Source organism: Danio rerio, chromosome 5 (genome assembly GCF_049306965.1).
Source record: "Danio rerio strain Tuebingen ecotype United States chromosome 5, GRCz12tu, whole genome shotgun sequence".
Classification (NCBI taxonomy): domain Eukaryota; kingdom Metazoa; phylum Chordata; class Actinopteri; order Cypriniformes; family Danionidae; genus Danio; species Danio rerio.
In genome coordinates this window covers 6,990,216-7,013,621 of record NC_133180.1, presented here as the reverse complement: position 1 = coordinate 7,013,621, position 23,406 = coordinate 6,990,216, and the positions used below count along the sequence as shown (strand labels likewise).

General features: G+C 37.5%; 1 protein-coding gene across 15 annotated transcripts in view; it reads left to right on the top strand.

The window, feature by feature from the left end:
* Positions 1-3,149: 3,149 nt before the first annotated feature.
* Positions 3,150-23,406, top strand: part of LOC101883723 (uncharacterized) — a 303,912-nt gene continuing 283,655 nt past the window's right edge. For all 15 annotated transcript variants that reach the window (XR_012406654.1, XR_012406653.1, XM_073951898.1 and 12 more), the window contains exon 1: positions 3,150-3,261. The gene's annotated coding sequence lies outside the window, so the exon portion shown is untranslated. The remainder of the gene's footprint in view (positions 3,262-23,406) is intronic.

Here is a 23,406-nt window from a genome sequence, read left to right as displayed (position 1 = left end):
TCGAACACTTCCCGAAATTGCTTGAGAAAAGTTTCAAATGTGGGATAGTTACATTCCTCCTCCTTCCATATCGCTGTAGCCCATTCCAGTGCTTTCCCCGTTAACAGGTTGCATACAAAAGCCACCCGACTAGAATCAGTGGGATATAATGCAGGTTGTTGGTTAACAAATAGTTTGCATTGCAATAAGAAGCCTTTGCAGCGAGAAGGTGACCCATCAAACTTTTCAGGAAAAGCTAATCGGGGACTTACGGTAGCCGGAGCATTGGAGACATGCGTTGGTTGAGAAGCTGTCATGGTAGTAGGCGGGGTAACTGCAGGATTCGGATGACGGAGTTGCTGCATAGCTCTCACCAGTTCCTCCGTGAGAGAAGTTAGATGGGTGAGTTGTTGATGATGGGTGGCTAACTGAGTGGCTTGAGCGGAAAGTTCAGTCGAGACTTGTGCTAAAGCTGCTGGATTCTGTAGTGGCGAAGTCTTCTGTTGTGATGAGTCAGAAGGCATTGAATCCATTTGCAAGCTTTATTAAGAGCACACATACAAACAAACACAAAGGGGCAATCCAGGAGACAGAACGTGGGACGGGCAAAAGTTCAAAGGCAGGCAGATATCTTACTGGTCAGAATAACAGGCTGGAGATCAGGGGCAGGCAGATGTCTTTCGTAATCGTAGAACAAGCACAGGGTCAGAAACACAGATCAGTCCGAAGCAGGGAGTATGGAACGCTCAGAAATGACAGCCAGGCAAATCAAGACTTCGCAACGAACCGGAGCGTGAGTGTGGTATATATACACGAGAGCTGATGAGTTGCACCTGGACCGTAATCAGTGCCAGGTAGCAGGGCTTATGGGATTTTGAGTCCGTGAGTCGAATCAGAATTCTGGCGATGGTTCCCTCTGGTGGTGCACAAGAGGGTTGGCATCGCCCTCATTTACAACACTGGCCTCGGTTACTCTTAATTCATCCTCATCCTCCTGCTAATGTAGATGTTGGACTGAAGCAGCTGATATTCATTTACACTGTAGAAGTGCAAAGGTTTGCTGAAGAACTACTGAGAGATTTCAGCTGCTGTCTGCGCTTTCACTGCCAGACTGTACCTCTCTTTCTTCGTGTGTTTAATTCTTTTTTCCTGCGCTATTTCATTTTATTATGCATAACTTCATTTGTAAACTAATTAGAGTTGTTTTCTTTTCATATATGTATTTCTTTGGTTCTCAACACCCGGTGAAAATTTCAAGTCAACGGCACCCCCCCAAAAAAATGATGAGGTGTTCAGTATTATTTCCAACACTGTATATCTACACAAAAGTATAAACTAATTTGTAGCCAAAAGTAAATGTATATAATTAAATTATAATAAAAAAATAATCAATAAATACACATACAGTATATATTAATTTTAAAGTAATTTATTTTTAAATATATTTTGTATCACGAAACAATAGAAATTAAAAAATCATGAAATTAATTACAATTCAGGAATTGTCATTAGGTGACGCAGTGGTGCAGTAGGTAGTGCTGTTGCCTCACAGCAAGAAGGTCGCTGGTTCGAGCCTCGGCCGGGTCAGTTGGCGTTTCTGTGTGGAGTTTGCATATTCTCCCCTTGTTCGTGTGGGTTTTCTCCGGGTGCTCCAGTTTCCCCCACAAGTCCAAAGACATGCGGTACTGGTGAATTGGGTAGGCTAAATTGTGAATGAGTGTGTTTCCCAGTGATGGGTTGCAGCTGGAAGAGCATCCGCTGTGTAAAACGTGCTGGATAAGTTAGTGGTTTATTCCACTTTGGCGACCCCTGATTAATAAAGGGACTAAGCCGAAAAGATAATGAATGTATGAATGAATTGTAATTAATGATTGTATTAGAAATTTGATTGTGCTTTTTGTCTTTATTTGAGCGTGACAGTTCATTGTTTATGTATTTTTGTGTATCAAAAAGATCCAAGACACAAAGATCCAGATTTGAAAAGGAATGAGGGTGAATAAATGATATCAAAATTATTATTTATTTTTCTGGTAATAATAACGATTAGTAATAAATGTAGCATTTATTGACTTGAGCAAATTACTCTCCTTTACATTTTTACCTTTTAACAAAAAAAAAAAAATTTAAAAGTGGCACAAAGAAAAATGTTCATGAAATGTTTAAAAATATGCAGAGTTGCAGACTATAATGCTAGAAAATGTAATTAATAAAAATAAAGAGATCAGTGTGATACTCTAAATGTGCAGCAGAGGTCAGAAGTGCACTGCAGTGCATGCAAAGACACCTGCTTTTAGTATGAGAGTTTCACAAGGATTTACTCTTGCATCTTTCTTTAGGACCCGTAAATGCATCTTGTTTTAAGCCGAATTCTTAGTTAACTGTGCAGTTTAATGTACATTTTCCAACAAATACATTTGAGTACATTAATTAAGCTATTACAAATGAATAAACATTTCCCAGTACTAGGTTGCAGCTGGAAGGGCATCCTCTGTGTAAAACATTTGCTGGATAAAATGGTGGTTCATTCCGCTGTGGCGACCCCTGATGAATAAAGGGAATAAGCCGAAGAAAAATTAATGGTTGAATAAACATATTAATAAACACAATCTCCATCTGAACTGACTTTAGGTATTTTTACAAACTTAATTTAGGCTACTTCAGAGGTAGCCTGAATGGGTTTTCTCTTCAATTACATTTAATGATTTCAATATTAAATGATTCAAAAATTAAACTATATTGTAAATACGAAACTTAAACTGCCAGTGGGTGGCAGAAAGTAAACGTCGTTTTTTTATTATTATTTTTTTTTTATTAAAGAGGTCGATCAAATACAATTACATACATAGAGACAAATACTACAAATAAATAAACAAATGCACGGAAATACACACAAAGACAAATAAACGCCAGGGTAACAAAAATAAAACTAATGAAATAAAGTTACACCTTAAAGAGACACAAAAGAAGAATATATGGATACCGTTTTCGTTGCTTTTGGATTAAGAGAATGCTGGATAGTTTCCAAATATTGGTCTAGTTCGATTTTGAACAGAAAGTAAACGTCGTTGTCACTGAATCATTTGTTATTCGATTCGTTCGAAACAGCAGGGGATCACTGAATCGCCGACTCATCTGATTCGTTAAAAAAACAGATTCACTGATTCAATTAGGAAAGAGAAACAAACACGGCTGGTTCGCTAACAAGGACCGAAGCGTCACTGGCTTTGTTGGGCTGCTTTTGACGGCAAAATGAAGCACAATGATCGATGTTATGTCTAAAAAGTGAGTAGGCCTATTATTATTTTTTGACTACTGAGGTATTTTTGTAGTAAGTCACGTTATTTTCGGTCTTGTCGATATTCGCGATATACGTTTCTCTTGACGCATGCTAACGTTATAGAGTAACGTTATCGTAAATAAAAAGTCATGTTTATATTTTTGTAACGCTAGATTAATATATTTTGTTGGCGTTGTTTATTTTGGTATTCCAACCTTTTAATTTCAGACTTTCAATAATAAAATTGTATTAGCTAAGATGACTTGCATAGAAACAAAACCATGATGAATTGTATTAGCCAGGCTACATAGAAACACAAGACGGATGAATTGTATTAGCCAGGCTAACTTACATAGACACAAAATACGGATGAATTATATTAGCCAGACTACAAAGAAACATAAGCAGCTAACGTTACATGTTCGGTGTACTTTACAACCCTGCTGAAAATAACAGCATGTGCTGGTAAGGTATGTTTTGATGCTGGTATGCTGGTCTTAATGCTGGTCTTGCTGGTCTTAATGCTGGTCCTACTGGTCTCAATGCTGGTTTTGCTGGTCTCAATGCTGGTCCTGCTGGTCTTAATGCTGGTTTTGCTGGTCTCAATGCTGGTCCTGCTGGTCTTAATGCTGGTTTTGCTGGTCTCAATGTTGGTCTTGCTGGTCAGGAGTAGCACTGAGACCAGCATACCAGCATCAAAACCTACCTTACCAGCATATGCTGTTTTTTTCAGCAGGGAAAAATGACCCATGGAATTGTTGAAGTAAAAGTGAAGTATTTAGCATATTGATTGATGGTTAACTTTATTCATTGTTGTTGTTAGTGTAGCAAAACCACAGTTAATTTGTAGTTATCATGGCTTAAATATATAGTTAAAAAAAAAGGTAAACTATTGTTTAAAATGCATAATTGATCGTTTTCTTGTTGACATAACAAGAAACCAGTTTTCCAGTTGACTTATTTTATATAGATTAAAACTACATTTTAATCTTTGACTATAGTACCCAGTGTTGAGAATGTTCCTTTAAAAGGGTAATTAGTTAAAGTTACTAGTTGCTTCTCACAAATAGTAACTGAGTTGCATATTTATAAAAGTAACTACTTACCAGGGAAAGTAACTATTGCGTTCATTTAAAATAAAAATTAATGTCAAATAACTATAAAATACATATAAAAACATTGTACACTAATCTACGCTATTTGGGAGATTTATGTGAGAGACAACCATCAAATTTCATTCATTCATTTATTGAAATTTGAATGTCGGCTTAGTCCCTTTATTAATCTGGGGTAGCCACAGTGGAATGAACCGCCAACTTATCCAGCAAGTTTTTACGCAGCGGATGCCCTTCCAGCCGCAACCCATCTCTGGGAAACATCCACACTTATACACACACTCATACTGTCACTACGGACAATTTTAGCCTACCCAATTCGCCTGTACCGCATGTCTTTGGACTGTGGGGGAAACCGGAGCACCCAGAGGTAACCCACGCGAAGGCAGGGAGAACATGCAAACTCCACACAGAAACGCCAACTGAGCCGAGGATCGAACCAGCGACCTTCTTGATGTGAGGCAACATGCTACTCACTGCGCCACTGCCTCGCCTACCATCAAATTTAACATATCATTATAAACATTATCATTACTATAGGTGTGCAATAAAATACAATAAGTGGTTTAGAACTTATAGATGTTAGATATTATTTAGTTTAATTCTGTAATGAGTTATGAGTGTTTGCGGTGGAGAAATCAAGTTTTATTTGCTTCAACGTTTTATTTGCTCACGTTATTACCTGCATAGCCACTAATTTTGTGGTGGCATGTGAGGACATGAGGTGCTTCGTTAAATCAGAATTACTTTAACAGATGTTTACAACTGGAAAGGGGGAGGTAAATAATGGAATAATCGTTTATCTCGATTAATGGTTTTTCATAATCGTTAGAAGCCGAAATCGAAAATCGTATTTTCAATTAATTGTACAGCCCTAGTAACAAGTTATGATGTATTACTGAACCGGTACCGAATTGTCCTCGTCTGCATGGCAGTGCATCTAAGGGTGCTTTCACACCTGCCTTATTCAGTTCGATTGAATCGCACTAGAGTTCGTTTTCCCTTTTCGTGCGGTTCGTTTGGGCAGGTGAGAATGCACAAATCGTACTCGAGTGCGCACCAAAAGTGGACCAAATAAGTGTACCGAGACCTGCTTGAAGAGGTGGTCTCGGTACTCTTTCAAACGAACCCTGGAGCGGTTCGTTTGTGGTGAGAATATGATTCGTACTAAAACAGGTCCAACAGCAAAAAGTACTGCGCCTTTTGGACTAATCCAGCTGCTGTAAGCCGATGCGCTGTGCATTATGAGATATGGAGGAAAAATATTTGTTGACAGCGCTTTACCAACAGAGAGAGCGAGAGAGAGGGGAAAACATTACCTGATGGATCGTTGATATTATTTCCGTAAGATGACCATATCGCAGTTTAGCTAAATTAATTCACGCCACCTCCTGAAATGACAAGCGAGGCATTAAAACGTTGTTTTCCAGCCACGCTCCGTTCTCGAAATGTATAGTTTGTCTAAAGCAGGAATACAATCAGTCAGCGCAGTCGTCCTTCCAGAGTAAAAAGTGACATTTTGTGTCTGCAGGTTTTGTTTACTTGTGGGAGTTCGTTGCCATTTTCCCGCATGTGAATTCTGACCAATCAATAAGCAGTTTGGGAAATATGTTCAACAACATCTGGCCAATAAGAGATGTGGATTTTGTCAGATGACTGCATTTTGGTTCGTTTCAACTGGTTAGGACCAAAGCCAGCAGAGTGGTGCGAAAACGACCCAAAGACGGCAGAAAATGCAACAATGTATCATTTATTACCCTTGGTCCAGACCAAATGAAGCATACTACAGATGTGAAAGCACCCTAAGTAATGAATTTTGACACCCTTAGGTACTAACCACAATGAAACTACTTGTTAACCAACCACATTACTGAATAATGTTTTATTTTAGACAATATTTACATAATTTTTCTATTTTCAAGAAGTCCGAGTTTTTTGACATAGAATTATTGTTATTTGCCAGACCTTTTCAGACTTTCCTATCCCCGACTAGCCAGACTTTTTCAACATAATATCTCTCATCCTCTCTCTTTCGCTCTCTCTCTTATTTTATTTCTGTGCCTTGAACTTCTTACTTGTGATTGAAGGGTGGTGGAATTCAATTCCGTGCAGTAAAAATTAAGACAAAGAGGCCAGAGTTTGGCTTTTCATTTTTCCGGAGGCACAGATTTAGATAAAGAGGGAGGAAAAACAACAGTGACGTATTGATCAAAGGCTGTCGGCCTCTTGTTCAGGAAATTGATCGTCAGGAATAAAAAGCTCTGGGAAGATGACGGATGAAGGGGCAGAAGCTCTTGGCATGGCCAGCGTCTCATTGCCTTCAAATCCAATCACTTCGCAAAGACTTGAGCAACTGCGGAACCTGTTGCTTTGGTTCTGACAGAAGAACTACTGCTTGTTGGATGAATCTAATGAGAATATACTTAAGTGGTAGTGGTGGAAGGGAGCACATCTCACGGTTCGGATCAGATATTTTTTTTTGGATTAGCAAAAAGGGGACGAGACCAGCTGATAAATAAAAATAAAATATTCGATACTGTGAAAAATTATCTTTGTTACTGTTGCTGATAATGCCAAGTGTATAAGTCTAATATTATAATCTTGTACAACAACAAACACTCATATAAAATCAGTTAATGATTTAATAATTCATTTATAGGCAGCTCAGGTGTTAGCAGTGTCGCCTCACAGCAAGAAGGTCGCTGGTTTGAGTCCAAGCTGGGTCAGTTGACATTTATGTGTGGAGTTTGCATGTTCTCTCCATGTTAGTGAGGGTCTCCTCCGGGTGCTCCTGTTTCTCCCTACAGTCCAAAGACATGCGTTATAGGTGAATTGGGTAAGCAAAATTGGCCACAGTGTGTGTGTGAATGCGAGTGTGTGGGTGTTTCCCAGTACTGGGTTGCAGCTGGAAGGGCATCCGCTGCGTAAAACATATGCTGAAATAGTTGGCGGTTCAGTCTGCTGTGGCGACCCCTGATAAATCAGAAACTACGCTGAAGAAAAATGAATAACTCACTCAACATTTCATTACAGTGTCATTTTTGAAGAATTATTCGGAGACACATTTTTGTATGGATGGTTGTCGCCACCTACTGGTTATACAATGTAATAGCTGCAATAGAGCTCCACGATTCTGGCTAAAATAAGATTCACATTTTTTTTTTGCTTAAAATAAAGATCACGATTTTCTCTGTAGATGTAATATAAAGATTAATATGAGTATATGCTATTATTCTTGTTATTTCTCAAACATAAGGTAAAAAAACACCAATAATAATTAGAGGTGTGAACCTATACCTATATATATATATATATATATATATATATATATATATATATATATATATCACGTCATCGATTCGGTTCAATTCGATATCTCGGTGCCTCACGGTGCATTGACAATGCTTTCTATACACAGTGTTATATTTTGGGCAGAGGCTATAACAAGCTGTCACAGACACACAGCACCACACTGTCTCAATCACACTCATACACAAACATAGACATACACTTAAGCCCTCGCAATATGCATTTAGGCGGGAGAGCTCGCACTGAGCGGAGCAAAAAAAAAAAAAAAAGAAAAAAAGAAGCACTTTTCTGACGGTCCCTTACTGAGAGCTCCACTCAGCAGGCTTAAAGGGAGCAGTGGTCGTAATGTCGAGCGAGGAAAAAAAAAAAAAAAAAAAAGCAAAAGACAGCTGTGAAACATAACCAGCTTTGTCTTTTTGTAGGAAACGCACTTTAGATCATTTTAGGGTAAGAGGTTTTTGAGTTATTGCCACTATAACTGAATGTGTCGGGAATATCAAAACAAAACCAACTTAACCGCGCTCATTTCTGGCGCCCCCCTGGATGTACAGCGCCCTTAGCATTTCCCTATACTGCCTATGCCATGGGTCAGCCCTAAGTTTGCTCCTGGAGTGTTATAAATACCCGCGCTCACCTCCCTCGCGACAGAGCGCATATAGATAAATGACGTCAGTACATAACCGGTTATGATTATTACTGGACCGATACCGAATTGTCCACGTCTTCATAATGGTGCACCGAAAAAACTATTAATTTTGACACCCCTAATAATAATATTAGGTCTATGTGTAATTCTACCGTTGGTTAAAAAAAACTAATTTTGTATAGACTTGGAATGGTGGACTTGAACAGACTTTTAATTTGTCCTGGTCATTAATGCACAGTAAAATCATGACATGAGAATACAACTATTCATGATTCTAAAGTTGAATTATTATGTTTGAGACATACACTTGTCATCTGGTGTTGACAACATTATTAGAGCATTTTTTTTCTACTGGTGAAATCACATTTGTCATTATCAGAATCCCTCTTGCATTATATTAAATTTTATTTGGCTAGAGTAGTTATACTGACACTGTCAAACATTTATTTTCATGCACTACTCTGTGTTCACTATGAAAGAAAAGCATATTAAATGCTTGTCACAATCAAAACTCTGAAATGCGATATGATGTGCTTGCTTTCGGTTTCATTTTCACTGTTAAGTGCGGTTCATTCTTCCCGCGTGGCTCCCAAACAATGGCTCTTTGCCACAAACTGATTGTCATTTACAACTTTGTTACCTGTTACTCACAGCTTATGCAGGTTCTGTTCACTACAGTAGACTTCATTCACAGACGCGCGCCCGCCCTCTCTGTGGTAACAGCTCACAGTCAGTTCACGTCACGTGTAATTTCTTGGTGCAAATACACCATTACATGAAGACAGAACAGACATTTTTGAGTGAATTATACCTTATAACTGCAGTCTGTGACTCTTTCAACACCATTTGGTGGTGTCCATGTTGCTGAGCAATGTATTGTTTCTCTCCTGAACTTGAAAATATGATTGGCAGAATCGTAGAATTGCTGGATTAAGATCGTCTAGGGCAATGGTTCTCAAAGTGGGGGTCGGGACCCCCCGAGGGGTCACGGGACAATGAAGGGGGGTCGCCTGGTGGTTTCCAAAAATCTATTTATTTTTATTTAACCATAAGAATTACCATATTTTATCCATAACCTTCTAAAGAGAAAAAAATAGTCGTTTATACCATATATAGTTACTATAGTAGCTTATAGTTACTACTTCTATTGGATTGCAACCCCGGGGTAATTGCATTGTATTAAAGACACAGCAATAGCGTCAGATGCAGCAGATTTCATAACACCTGGTTAAACTTTGTGGCCCATTTACAGCTCTCATACATAAAAAAATTAAAGGAAGAATAGACTTGTGTCCATTGGTGTGTGTGTGCCATTGCATGCAAGGTTTCTGTATTTATAACCACCTCAGAGGATATTGGGGGTCACGAGTCATTGGCATTGTCATTTAGGGGGTCGCGGCCTGAAAAGTTTGGGAACCCCTGGTCTAGGGCAGTGGTGCTTGACCCCATTCCTGGAGATCGACCTTCCTGCAAAGTTCAGCTCCAACTTTGATCAGACACACCTGATATAAATTAAGTAGGACCTGAACAGCACTTGATAATTACAGCCAGATGTGTTTGATTTGGGTTGCAACTGAAATCTGCAGGAATTGTCGATCTCCTGGAACAGGGTTGGTCACGCCTGGTCTAGGGGGTGGAATCGAGATCGCAATCTTTTTTTCATTAATCGTGCAGCTCTAAGCTGCAACTTTAATTTTGAACGTCAAGTTGCATTAAACTATCATTTTTAATCTGTAACATAAGCGTCAGTGTTTTTATCTGGACTATAAACTGTTATCTCGGAACTTCTGTTATTTGATTGTTTGTAATTTGTAACTAACTGAAAAAAGACTGAACCTCTCCCTTGGTCAAATGCAGATTTTAATGCGGCACTTTAAAGGATTAATAAACATGCAAATAACGATCATTTATAAATTAGGTTGCATGGGTGTTTGAATCGAGATTGTGGTCTTTTCATGATTAACTGTGCAGCTATACACTGAATACATTAATGCAGGGTTATAGGGCTGTGCAATTAATCGAAAATCCGATTTCGATTTCCGCTTTTAACGATTATGAAAAACCATTAATTGAGATAAACGATTATTCCATCACGTACCGCCCCCTTTCAGTTGTACACATGTGAAAACTCTTTGCCTCTGCAAAGCTCAGTTCCACGTGAAAATGACTAAAAGCGTGAGCTGTAATGTAACTTTTGCAGCACGGGATGCGCATCATTCATAATTTTAAAAGCGTAAAAGAGCACGTGCTGTTGTGTGTGTGCGCGCCGTGTCTGGCCTCGGACAGGTAGCGTGTGTTTGTGTTTGCACGCACGCCGTGCTTAGCCTCGGACAGCAGAGCACACACATCTAACGCGATCTTCTGAGCGCTTTAATGGTCAAATACATGCACATTTGTGTCAGAGCGCGGTGTTTATTGATTATTCATATTAACCCCCATTTGTGTAACAAACTAACAAGTTGAGAATCAAAAGACAAGAGAAAGAGAAACCATATCAGAGCGGCACTATTCTTAAAGTGACAGCGTGCGGTATTCCTACTGCTGCCGACTGTTTTTAATATTAATCAATAATAAAAAATTAAAAATACAGTGAAGATGCTTAAAGCACAGTTTAAACATAACAGATTTAATAACTCATTTCTAATAACTGATTACTTTTATCTTTGCTATGATGACAGTACATTATATTTTACACATTATATTTATAGATATTCTTCTAGATACTAGTATTCAGTGACATTCAAAGGCTTAATTTGGGTAAATATATAAGTCATTGTATAACAGTAGTTTCTTCTGCACACAATCAAACATGTATATTGCTTAAAGGGGCTAATAATATCGAGCTATTATAGGTTTCAAAATATTCAAACCTGCTTTTATTCTAGCTGAAATAAAACAAAATGCCTTTCTCCAGAAGAAGAAAAATTTATTGGAAATACTGTAAAAAAAAAAAACCCTGTTAAATATCATTTGGGAAATATTTATATATAAAAATAAATTCACAGGAGGATGAATAATTTTGACGTCAACTGATAATCGTTTTGAATAATCGTGATTACAATTATGACCAAAATAATCGTGATTCTGATTTTTCCCATTATCGAGCAGCCCTACAGGGCTAACAGAAAAGCCCTTTAATAACCTAAGAAAGCATTTAGGTGCCACCACAACTTGTCATAATTACATTTTACCGGAAAGCCAAATTTCATTCATACATGCCATTTGAATGTTGGGGGAGGTGATCTTTCTGCGACTTGCTATAAGTTTAGGATCTATCTACAAGTCAAAAAAGTTATTAATCCACGGGTCGCGTTCGTGCGACCATATGGTGTGATCTGAACGGGAACCAAAAGCATTCGTTAATCCCAGAATAAAAAATCTCCTGATAATTCACTCTCATTTTTATTGGCATGCAGTTGTGGCATGATGTTAGAGACTTGTAATCAGAAGGTTGCAGGTTCGATTCCCAGTCCCGACAAGAATTGAAGATGGACGGTGTATGCTCACAGTGTGTGCTTGTGTGTGTGTGTGTGTGTGCACTGGGTATTGAAGTAGAGTTTGGGAAGCAACACTATCTGACAAAAGTCTTGTCACCTATCCAAGTTTTAGGTAGGGTTGGGTATCGTTTGGGGTTTTTTCGATACCGGTGCCTAATCGGTACTTTTAAAACGATACCAGTGCCAAAACGGTGCCTGAATCGATACTTTTTAGCCACAAAATGATGGTGGATGACTTAACAAAAATATTTTGTTTGACAAAATATTTTTAAAAATCATTTTAATAGAACAATATAATTACAGTTTAAAGTAAACATCAATTCAGATTGTATTACATTAATACATTTCCTTTGATCATTTGTTGGTTAGCATGAATTTAAGATTTGCATTATGAAGTTACATTAGCTTACTATTAACCTGTGGGGGGCGGGCAGGGGCCACGCAGTTTTAGGAGCACATTTTAACAAATACAGGACTCGAAATTGCGACCATTTTGGTCGCATATGCGCCCTAAAATTAATCTATGCGACCTCATAATATATATGGGAGCATTAGTGCGACTGCAGATAATGGTTGTAGTGCGACCTGTTTTGTTTTTTTGCAAAAACGTCCTGTATCGCTCTTCCATGCTGCTATATTGGTTCATATTAGCTGTCATTCACTCAAGATATTCCGCTGTCAGATGACAGGGAAGGAGCCTTTATGACCACGGGAAATGCAAACGGCTGAATAGTGAAAACTTAAAGCACACAGGTTTGCAAACCCCACCTGAAGTTGAGGCGCAGATGAAAGCGATCATGATGCGTCACGTGGTGAATAATGATCTGCCAGCTGAGATCAATCGAGTACGCGCTACTTGGAGAAGGCGCCCGAATCTCGATGCGTTGCGTTTACTGCGTGTTCAGCGCAAATGTCCGCTAAAAGTCAAATATAATACTGTACATATCATCGCCAAAGAAGCTCGCCTTTACTAAGTTTACACTGAAACTGCGGCTCATAACAAAGACCGGTATTGGGCCGGTGGTGCTGCCTGCTCATAAATTGGGTCGACTGACTCGCCTGCTTTTCCACTAACACAAAAAAATAAAGATCAGCTCAGACTGAACCTTTAAATTGACACAAACTGAAACCAAAACTTTTAAAGAGTGATAGAAGTGAGACTTTACTTACTTTCTTTTGTCTATTCTTTCTTGAGGTGTATATTATTATTTTTTTTATTTACTGATGACTGCTTTGCAGCTTTCATCATTGAATTGAATGATTTATTATAATCTTTTGTTTGTTTTGTAGCAGAAATATTATTTAATAAATTGACATGCATATAAAAACAGCAGTGCAAAATAAATATTTCTTACTGCAATGCTTCATTTTTGTTTGATGCAAACTATACAATTATTTTTCATAAAGTAACAGACTTTTTATAGCAGATAACCTACATTCATGCACATTCAAGGCAGTATCATAATGAGAAATGGAATTCATTGTTACTATTATTGTCATTTTTTATCATCATTAATATTCTATGGCCTAATTATTAGACATTCATTTTGGAATTATTGCACACAAATATCAAAGTCTTCGCAGCATTAGTTAGATAGTTGTTTCTGGTTTTTGTCAGTCCTATTAATGTTGTTTTAAAATACAATAAATCCCTTAAAAAACAATTTGCAGCGGTGCTCATTCATTTTTGGTGGTTGCTCCTAAATTTTTTCTGGTGCTCCTAAAATTGTTTTGGTGCTCCTAAATATTTGAAGTTGGGAGCACCGGTGCTACCAAGTAAAAAAGTTAATTTCGAGCCCTGAAATAAATCACAAAATACTTACAACTTTATTTAAAGTCATTTGTTTTCATGCATCACTCTGCAGTCTTCATAAACTCAAAATAATCTTCCTTGTTTATTTATTTGACAAGTAACGTTATACTGGTGTATGAGAACATATTTCTAACATTCAAGTACATCAAGGCACATCGCTGCAACTGTAGGCCTGTTAAAGTTTACAGTTGAAGTCAATTTATTTTGCCCTCCCATTCATTTACAATAATGTTTCTGAAAATTTTGACACTCTTTCCTAAAAAAATAATTATTCTGGAGTCATAATAAGTCCTATTTCTTATTTTTAATTTCGTGCATTGATAATGACCAAAACACATTGAATGACAGTAAAAAGTAGCAATTTTACCCAATAAATGCGTTAATAATATCAACTGATTTATATATAGTCATTCAAATTAACTTAAAACGATTAAAAACTGCAACAAACATTTATTTAGGCCCGAACTACAAAACCAAAAGTAAAACAGTTTTAGTATTAGTTTTGGTAAGTTGCACGCTAGTGTTGCAGGAGAGGGCCGTGGTCGCTTTAAGACTTGTTATTTAAGGGAGTTGTAGTCCATAGCGAAGTGTATTGTGGGTAGTGTAGTTCGACACGCATGCTGGATGATGTGAGCTTGATGTGTGCTGTGCTGTGCAGCTGAAGCTAAGGAAGAAAGTTTTACTCGGCTTTGTTTTATGTTCACTCAAGTTATTCCACCCGAGAGCTGTTCATAACTAGATAGAATAGACATAGAGATAGAAAAAGAGATAGATTGATCTCTGCAGCAGCTGCCGGAGAGCTGCGCGCTGCAGACACAGCTGGTGTGAAAGGCAAACGGCTGCGTGCTGCTACTGCTCTCCACACGCGCTGCTCACGCACTGCTTTCGCTTGCGGTCTGAAACAGGCGTCAAAGTCAAACGCCTGCGTGCTGCTTCTACTCAACATACAGTACGCGCTTCACACGCTCTTATAGGCTTCAAATTAGGCACCGAAATTCATACGCTGATTTAATACCGGTACGTACCAGTTACCTAGGTACCGGTGCTATGATGGCACCGGGTTTCGGTACCCAACCCTAGTTTTAGGAAGAACAAATTATAAATTAACTTCTAGTTGATTAATTGGATATTTGCCCGAGAGCGTATGTGTGGTCACGTGATGTCCGTTTTCAGCATTTTTGGTGTGGACGGAGAGTTGTTCAGAAACGCTGGGTAAACCGCTAGTGTGGACGCGGATCGTTTTCATTCTAAAACGCCGTTTTAAAACTAAAACGCAATAGTATAAACGGGGCCTCATGCTGTTGATCTTGCCATCCACTGCAGATCTCTCGCACACCTCCATACTGAATGCAACCCCAAACCATGATTTTTCCTTCACCAAACTTGACTGATTTCTATGAGAATCTTGGGTCCATGCGGGTTCCAGTAGGTCTTCTGCAGTATCTTCTGCAGTATTTGTGATGATTGGGATGAAGCTCAACAGATGAGTCATCAGAAAAATCCACCTTCTGCCACTTTTACAAATGATCAACTGGAAGTCAAGTTAGTATGTGTTGCTCTTAGAACTGGGATCGACGACAAGACTTATTACTTCTTGTCATCCAAGATGTCAGTTTCTGAACTTTTTTCTTCAGTGTGAGGAGGTGGATGTTTCTTCATATTGTTGACTTCAGTGGTGCTCAGAGGATGACGTTTCAGTACATCTCAATTCAAAATGAGATTCAAAATGTATGTACTTTTTAACATTTAAAAAAAAAACTAAACTTTTAACATTTTATGTCATGACAATATTTTTTGCTGGGCAGCACGGTGGTGCAGTGGGTAGCACAATCACCTCACAGCAAGAAGGTCACTGGTTCAAACCCAGGCCGGATCTGTTGGCATTTCCGTGTTGAGTCCACTTGTTCTCTCAGTGTTCGTGTGGGTTTCCTCCAGGTGCTCCGGTTTCCCCCACAAGTCCAAAAACATATGGTATAGGTAAATTGGGTAAGCTAAGTTGTCCGTAGTGTATGTGTGTGAATGCATGTGCATTCAGTGATTGTTTCCCAGTGATGGGTTGCAGCTGGAAGGACATCCAAACAAAACATGTGCTGATAAGTTGGCGGTTCATTCCGCTGTGGCAACCCCGGATTAATAAAGGGACTAAGCCGAAAAGAAAACGAATGAATGATTGAATATATTCGCTACAATTCATCCAGAATTATAAAAGATTCTACAGAAATTATACACAATTGAGATTCTCTATGATGTTGGATTTCTTCTAATTTTAACTGCTAATTTTCATGTTGCCATCATTCTTCAAATCAGGATGTGCACATATATTGTTATTGTTCACATAAATCTAAGGTCATGCGAAATAGAAAGGTCTAAAAGAGGAAGGATTTTGTAGTTTGTTTCGATAGGTTTGTTTGTGTGTGTGTGTGTGTGTGTATATGTGTGTATGTGTTTTTGTGACATCAGGACACAAATCTGTATAATGACATGGGTATGACACAGGTATTACAAAAATGAGGTCAAATATGAGGACATTGGTGATGTCCTCATTTCTCAAAATGCTTATAAATCCTAGAGAATGAGTTTAATCAGAGAGTAAAGCTGCACACAGTCTACCGTGATGGTTGGGTTTAGGGGTGAGGTGGGGTGAGGGCAATACAATATACGGTTTGGACAGTATAAAATCAATGGAAACCTATGTAATGTCCCCACTTTTCACAAAAACAAACGTGTGTGTGTGTGTTTCTTTAGACACTTGTACTCTCTGTTCTTTGTGTCAGAACACATTACCTGTTTTTTAAGCATGTGTTCATATCTATAACCATCAACAGGGTGTGAACACACACACACTCACACTCACACACACACACACATACAGATACGTCTTTCACATATTCAGCTGTTCTGAAAATAGACTATAACAGGAGAATGCGAGGGTGAATCTCTCTGAGACTGTAACGGAATATGTCCAGGTTATTTCACCCTCTAAAATGAAAAATTGAACCAGTTCTGTATTGTTTTTCTTAAAGAAATTGATGTACATATTCAGGGTCAATTTGTTTCTTTTGCATTTTGACCATTTAAGCCAGGGGTGGGCAAACTCAGTCCTGGAGGGTAGGTGTCCTTCACAGTTTTGCTTTAATCCAAATCAAAGGCCCTGTTTACACTTTCGGTTAAATGTGACCCAATCACATTTTTTTTAGCTCATATGTGACATAGATCAGATCTGTTCTATGGCCGTGCAAAAAAAAAAAAAAAACTGCATGCATTTCGATATTCAGAGATTGGTTTCAGGCCTCCTTAAAGAAATAAATAGGAAATAAATCAAATATGAATCAGATGTGACGATGAGACTATCATGTAAACAGGCAGGTTTATTGAGGCATTCAATTTTGTACATCATTAAACTTGTGACAATGTGATACTTCTCTGCAGTTAAATGACGGAGAAGGAAGAGCCGACGCGGTAAACAACAACAGAGGAAACATGGAGGAGGAAAGTGGTCAGTGGCCACAATTTGAATGTATAAGAAATAATGTAAAGCGAAATAAGAGTTTAAATTAACAGAAAATGGCAGCTTATTTCAAGGTTTTGTAGCGTAATATACAACACCAACCCAAACAATATAGCACTTTAAACTATTAAAAATGTTCATAAAAGTTACTTTTTTAAAACTTATCTTGGTTAAAAGATGTTGGAAGAATGATCTAGACCCCATAATTCAATTCAAAAGCATAAATTGAATTGAATTTAATTGAATTTTATTTAACAGATTTTAGTCAAGCTGGACAAAAATACAAAGTATCCCATACTATTTGAAATAAAAAAAACTGTCAAGGATAAAAACACAATAAAGCCCTGGGCTTCAGAAAAAACAAAACAAAAAGCGCTCTGGGGTAAGTTCAAATGTATGGTCGGTGCTCTTTGGGTAAGGGATTCATCAAATCTGCAACAAGAATCAGTCCAAGGCACTCGAGTAAAGTGAAAAAATTAAAAAGCCTTTATTCACATGGCTAGATCTCTAAAAACCAACGCGTTTCGGCAGAAGTCTGCCTTCATCAGGGTAACAGTGATCAGGTGCGTCTAGAGTCTCTTTTGAGTACTACGGTCACATGACTCATTTACACATCTCAAATGGCACTCAAATAATTTAACAAGCAAACTCTACTACCATCATAAATTCGGCATAGATACACAAACACCCACTTGCATATGTGGGAAAAGAGAGAGAGAGAGAGAGAGAAGAAAAAAGAATATATATATATATATATATATATATATATATATATATATATATATATATATATATATACATACATACACATATACATATATATACACATACATACATACATACACATACATATATACAATATATACATATACATATACATGGAAAATACATACATACATATAAACACATACATCAATGTATAATTACGATCTGTAAAGCATCTATAGAAAAACTCATTTATTCATTTATTTTCTTATCGGCTTAGTCCCCTCATTAATCCGGGGTCGCCACAGCGGAATGAACTGCCAACCAGCTACTTTCCACGCAGCGGATACCCCTCCAGCCGCAACCCATTTCTGGGAAACTATAGAAAAACTGTTTTACAAAAAAGAAGAGAAATCTAATTCACCATTCAAACCTGGAAATCTGGTTGCTTTTAATGTATATATCCAAAAAGTCTCTCTCTGTTTTAATCATTTTATCCTGTCTCCTCCTCTTGTAGAATTATAAATATGTTCAATGCCAACTATTTTTAATGAACTTGGATTGCCATGACCTTGATTTTTATAATGTAGAGCCATAGGATATTGTGGATTACAGGTACGTATCGCATATTTATGCTCCGCTAATCTCAACTTTAGTTTTCTCTTAGTCATTCCTACATAAAAACAACCACAAGGACATTCCAGTCGATAAACAACAAAAGTAGTATTGCAATTGATAAATGAATTGATCTTAAATTCACGGCCCGAAAAAGGATCTCTAAATATGTTCGTCTTGAGCATGTTTTCACAATGGTTGCAATTACCACATCTGTAGTTCCCTGTTGTTTGATTTAACCATGTGTTAGTTTTCTTAGTGGAAAGATGGCTTCTCACAAGTTTATCTTGGATAGTTGGAGCTTTTCGAAAGACTACAGAGGGGATACAGGTAAAATTTCCCTAAGATGGGGGTCACTCATCAAAATATTCCAATTATTTTTTATAATTTTCTTTATTGTATTTGCCTCAGTACTGTATTGTGTCACGAAATAAACAGAACTTTCTGACTGGTTTAATCTGGGTCTTTTTATTAACAATTCATCTCTGTTGCTATCTTTTGCTTTATTATAAGATTTATAAATTACTCTATTTTTATAACCCCGTTGTTTGAATCTGTGAACCATGTCTTGTGATTTGATCTCAAAATCTTCTTCTTTGTCGCAAATTCTTTTCAATCTCTGAAATTGTCCAAAAGGAATATTTTCGATCAGCCATGGAGGATGGAAACTATCTGCTCTCAGGATTGTATTTCTATCTGTTTCTTTTCTAAAAATGGTGGTATGTAATTTTCCTGTAGTATCTTTAAAAATGTTTAAGTCCAAAAAATTTATTTGAGTGAATGAAAAATCCAAACTGAATCTCAGATTTGCGTTAGTATTATTTAAAAAAGCATGAAATTGCCTCAAATCTGCCTCCAATCCAGACCATATCAGAATAACATCATCTATATATATACCCCACCACACAATGCTACTCAAATAAGGATTTGATTCAGAATATACAAATCTCTCTTCCCATAATCCCAAAAATAGATTTGCATAATTTGGGGCAAAACAAGCTTCCATAGCTGTTCCCTTAATCTGTTTATAAAGTTGATCTTGAAACAAGAAAACATTATTTTTCAATGTCCATTCAGCCAACTGTACAATAAAACATGTTGGTGGTTTTTTTGGCGATGGTCTCTTTTCTTGATAATATAACAATGCTTCTAGACCTTCTCTATGATCTATATTTGTATATAAGCCCTGGGCTTGTTTCCATTGCGGTCCTCGCTGTTGAATAAAATAAAGTATGGCTTCAAAATACAGATGTGATGCATAAAACAAAACGATACCTCCACATTTTAAAATGGGAACAAAATAATTCACAAATGCATTCCTTCATTCATTAATTTTTCTTTTCGGCTTAGTTCCTCTTTTTATTGGGGGTCGCCACAGCGGAATGAACCGTCAACTTATCCAGCATATGTTTTACGCAGCTGATGGCCTCCCAGTTGCAACCCTATTTACAATCAAGTAGCATATAACATAAAACATCCTCGTCCACCATGCAAACTAGTTATACTCATAAACACCCATCTTTTGATAGCTTTTTTGAACCTCTTTAAGTCTTTTATTTCCTTGATTGATTTTGGTCATTTGTTCCACATGATTGCACTTGTATATAAAAACATATTTTTCCCCACCAGATCTCCAAATGTAAATAAACAAATATTAAAATCCCAACCCCTAGTACTGGATGAATACTGAGGCCTCACCATTTGAAAATAGTTCACCAAGTAATTAGGAACCGCATTATTAAACATTTTACGGACCATTCCCAGTTTTAAAAACACACTTTATTACTAACAGTTAACATGCCAAATTCTTTTAAAAACTCTTTGTGCAATTGTGCTCTAGGATGAGTTTTTAAAATGAATTATACTAATTTATTTTGTTCCTTTTGCAATTTTTCCTTCATATTCTGTGAGCAGCTACTATACCAACATGAGGTAGCATAATCCAAATGGGGTTGAATCAAAGCTCCTGACAAAAAATTTTATTGAATGAACATCCGACAGATCAGTTTGCCTTGCGAAGAACCTAATTTTTCCACATATCTCCGTAAAAACCTTTCTTGCCATAACATCTCCAGATAATTTATCATCTATAAAACATCCCAAATAATTAGGATTAATGATTGGAAAACTATCCTCTTTCTTTAATTTCATTCTTAAAGCAAATAAAATAGCCTCTGTTTTACCTATGTGTAAAGAAAGTTTATTATCTAAAAACCAGTTGGACACACTTCTTAACTAGGAACTCATGATTTCTTGCAGGGCCATTTTGTCTTGATGAAATACTAAAATTGGTTTAAAATCATTAAATTATATATATATATATATATATATATATATATATATATATATATATATATATATATATATATATATATATATATATATTTAAGGGTGTCACGATCCTCCAAATCCTCGATTCGATTACATTTTCGATTCTAAAGGCACGATTCGATTCGATTTTCTTTTATGAATAATTAATTAATTAATGACCAATTAATTATTCGTAGCCTACCGTTTAAACTACCTGACCTGCATGGTCTTTGTTTTACCCATAAACAAATCATACAGTAAATGAATAAAGGCAAGATACACACATAATTACCACCTGTCAATCACTTTTTCTGTGGGACTCGTGAATAGGCAGTGATCTGTGTCGTTATAATGGCGTCTGTAAAAAAGACGCACAACATTTACATTTAGTCATTTAGCAGACGCTTTTATCCAAAGCGACTTACAAATGAGGACAAGGAAGCAATTTACACAAACTAAGAGCAACAATGAATAAGTGCTATAGGCAAGTTTCAGGTCTGTAAAGTCTAAGAAGGGAAGTATTAGTAGTATTAGAATTTTTTTTTTTTTTTGGGTACAGTTAGTGTGATATTCAGAGAGGCAATTGCAGATTAGGAAGTGAAGTGGAGACTAAATAGTTGAGTTTTTAGTCGTTTCTTGAAAGTAATTAGTGACTCTGCTGTTCTGATGCAGTTAGGGAGTTCATTCCACCAACTGGGCAGATTGAGCGTGAGCGTGAGCGTTCGCGAAAGTGATTTCTTCCCTCTTTGGGATGGAACCACGAGGCGACGTTCATTCACAGAAAGCAAGTTTCTGGAAGGCACATAGATCTGCAGAAGTGAGTGCAGATAAGAAGGTGCTAGGCCAGAAGTCGCTTTGTAAGCAAACATCAGAGCTTTGAATTTGATGCGAGCAGCAACTGGCAGCCAGTGCAAACGGACTAGCAGCGGAGTGACATGTGCTCTTTTAGCTTCATTAAAGACCACTCGTGCTGCTGCATTCTGGAGTAGTTGAAGAGGCTTGATAGAGTTAGCTGGAAGCCCGGCTAGTAGAGAGTTGCAGTAATCCAGTTTAGAGAGAACAAGAGCTTGAACAAGGAGTTGAGCTGCATGTTCAGATAAGAAGGGTCGGATCTTTCTGATGTTATAGAGTGCGAATCTGCACGATCGAGCAGTTCTAGAAATGTGGTCAGAGAAGTTTAGTTGGTAATCAATCGTTACTCCAAGGCTTTTCACCATTTTGGATGCAGTAATGATTGCCCCATCCATCTGGATTGAAAAGTTATGGTGTAGGGTCGAGTTGGCAGAAACTACAAGCATTTGCGTTTTTGCGAGGTTCAGCTGAAGATGATGATCTTCAGCACAACCAACAGGAACCAGCCAACAGTATCTGAGGTGTTCACTAAAATGACTAAGTGCAAGTGAGTGAAAGATTGAAGCAGTCCTCTGACTGCCTGGACCTGCTGTCTCGAGCTCATGGCTGTGTGTGCGTCTGTGTCTGTGTGGTCACGTGATGTGCATTTTGAGAGGTAGTGAGGAAGGAGAACTGCTCAGAAATGCTACACGCCACTGTGGATGTCAAATCGTTGTTCTAAAATGCCATTTAAAAACAAAGACAGTGTAAACAGGGCCTGAGTGTGTGCTTTTCGCGAGCAGCTTTGCAATGGGGGCGGGCGGAGGATTGCGATGCCGGTGTTGTCTATCGGACGAACCGTATGTAATACGTACATAGCAGAGCTTGCAAAACTGTGTGTTTTTTTTTTTTTGTCGACAACACGAACGTTGTCAACATAACTCACTGGAAATCCAAAATGCTTACACACCGGCGACTTCATTGAAAGAGGAGAGGGTTTAAGTTCTGTCGACGGGTCTCCTGCTTCTGCAGTTTAACAAGCACTTCAACAAGCCTGTTTTTTCCCGCTTGGCAAGCCAAGCTGATGTGACATGGGGGCGTGGCAGCATCGACGATTCTATTTTTTGATTCGATAATCGAAATTGAGCATAAATTTCGATCGATTTCGATTAAAAATCGAAATCGTGACACCCCTAATGTATATGTATATGTGTATGTATATATATATATATATATATATATATATATATATATATATATATATATATATATATATATATATATATATATATATATATATACACATATATATATATATATATATAATAATGGACCTAAAATACTTCCTTGAGGAACTCCACAATTGATTGATTGATAAATCAAATAGCAAAATCCCCAAATAAAATATAAGGAAAAGGAAATATAATTTTTTAAAATAAAAACTGCTAATTTAGATATATTTACAGGGTGTATATAAAATTAAGTCCTAAAAAGTTCAAAAGTCTTGTAAAAATGCTCAGTAGCATTGTTTTTTATCCAACCAGTGCCCTATAAAGGAGTAATGAGTGCAGGATTGTGACTCAGAATTTCTGAATTAAAATCTCCGTTTTGATGGTGCAGTTCCTCCAAAGTCCCTATAAACTTTTTTCTTCGAAGACTCATCTTTTTCATGCCATGTCCCCTTCGAAGCCACTTCACTTTGCAGAATTATATTTGCTCTCTAGTGGTCCAATTGTATGCGAACAGAGTGTATTGAAGGTGAGATGCGGGCTCACGTACGTGTCTAGTCATTCTTTCTTCT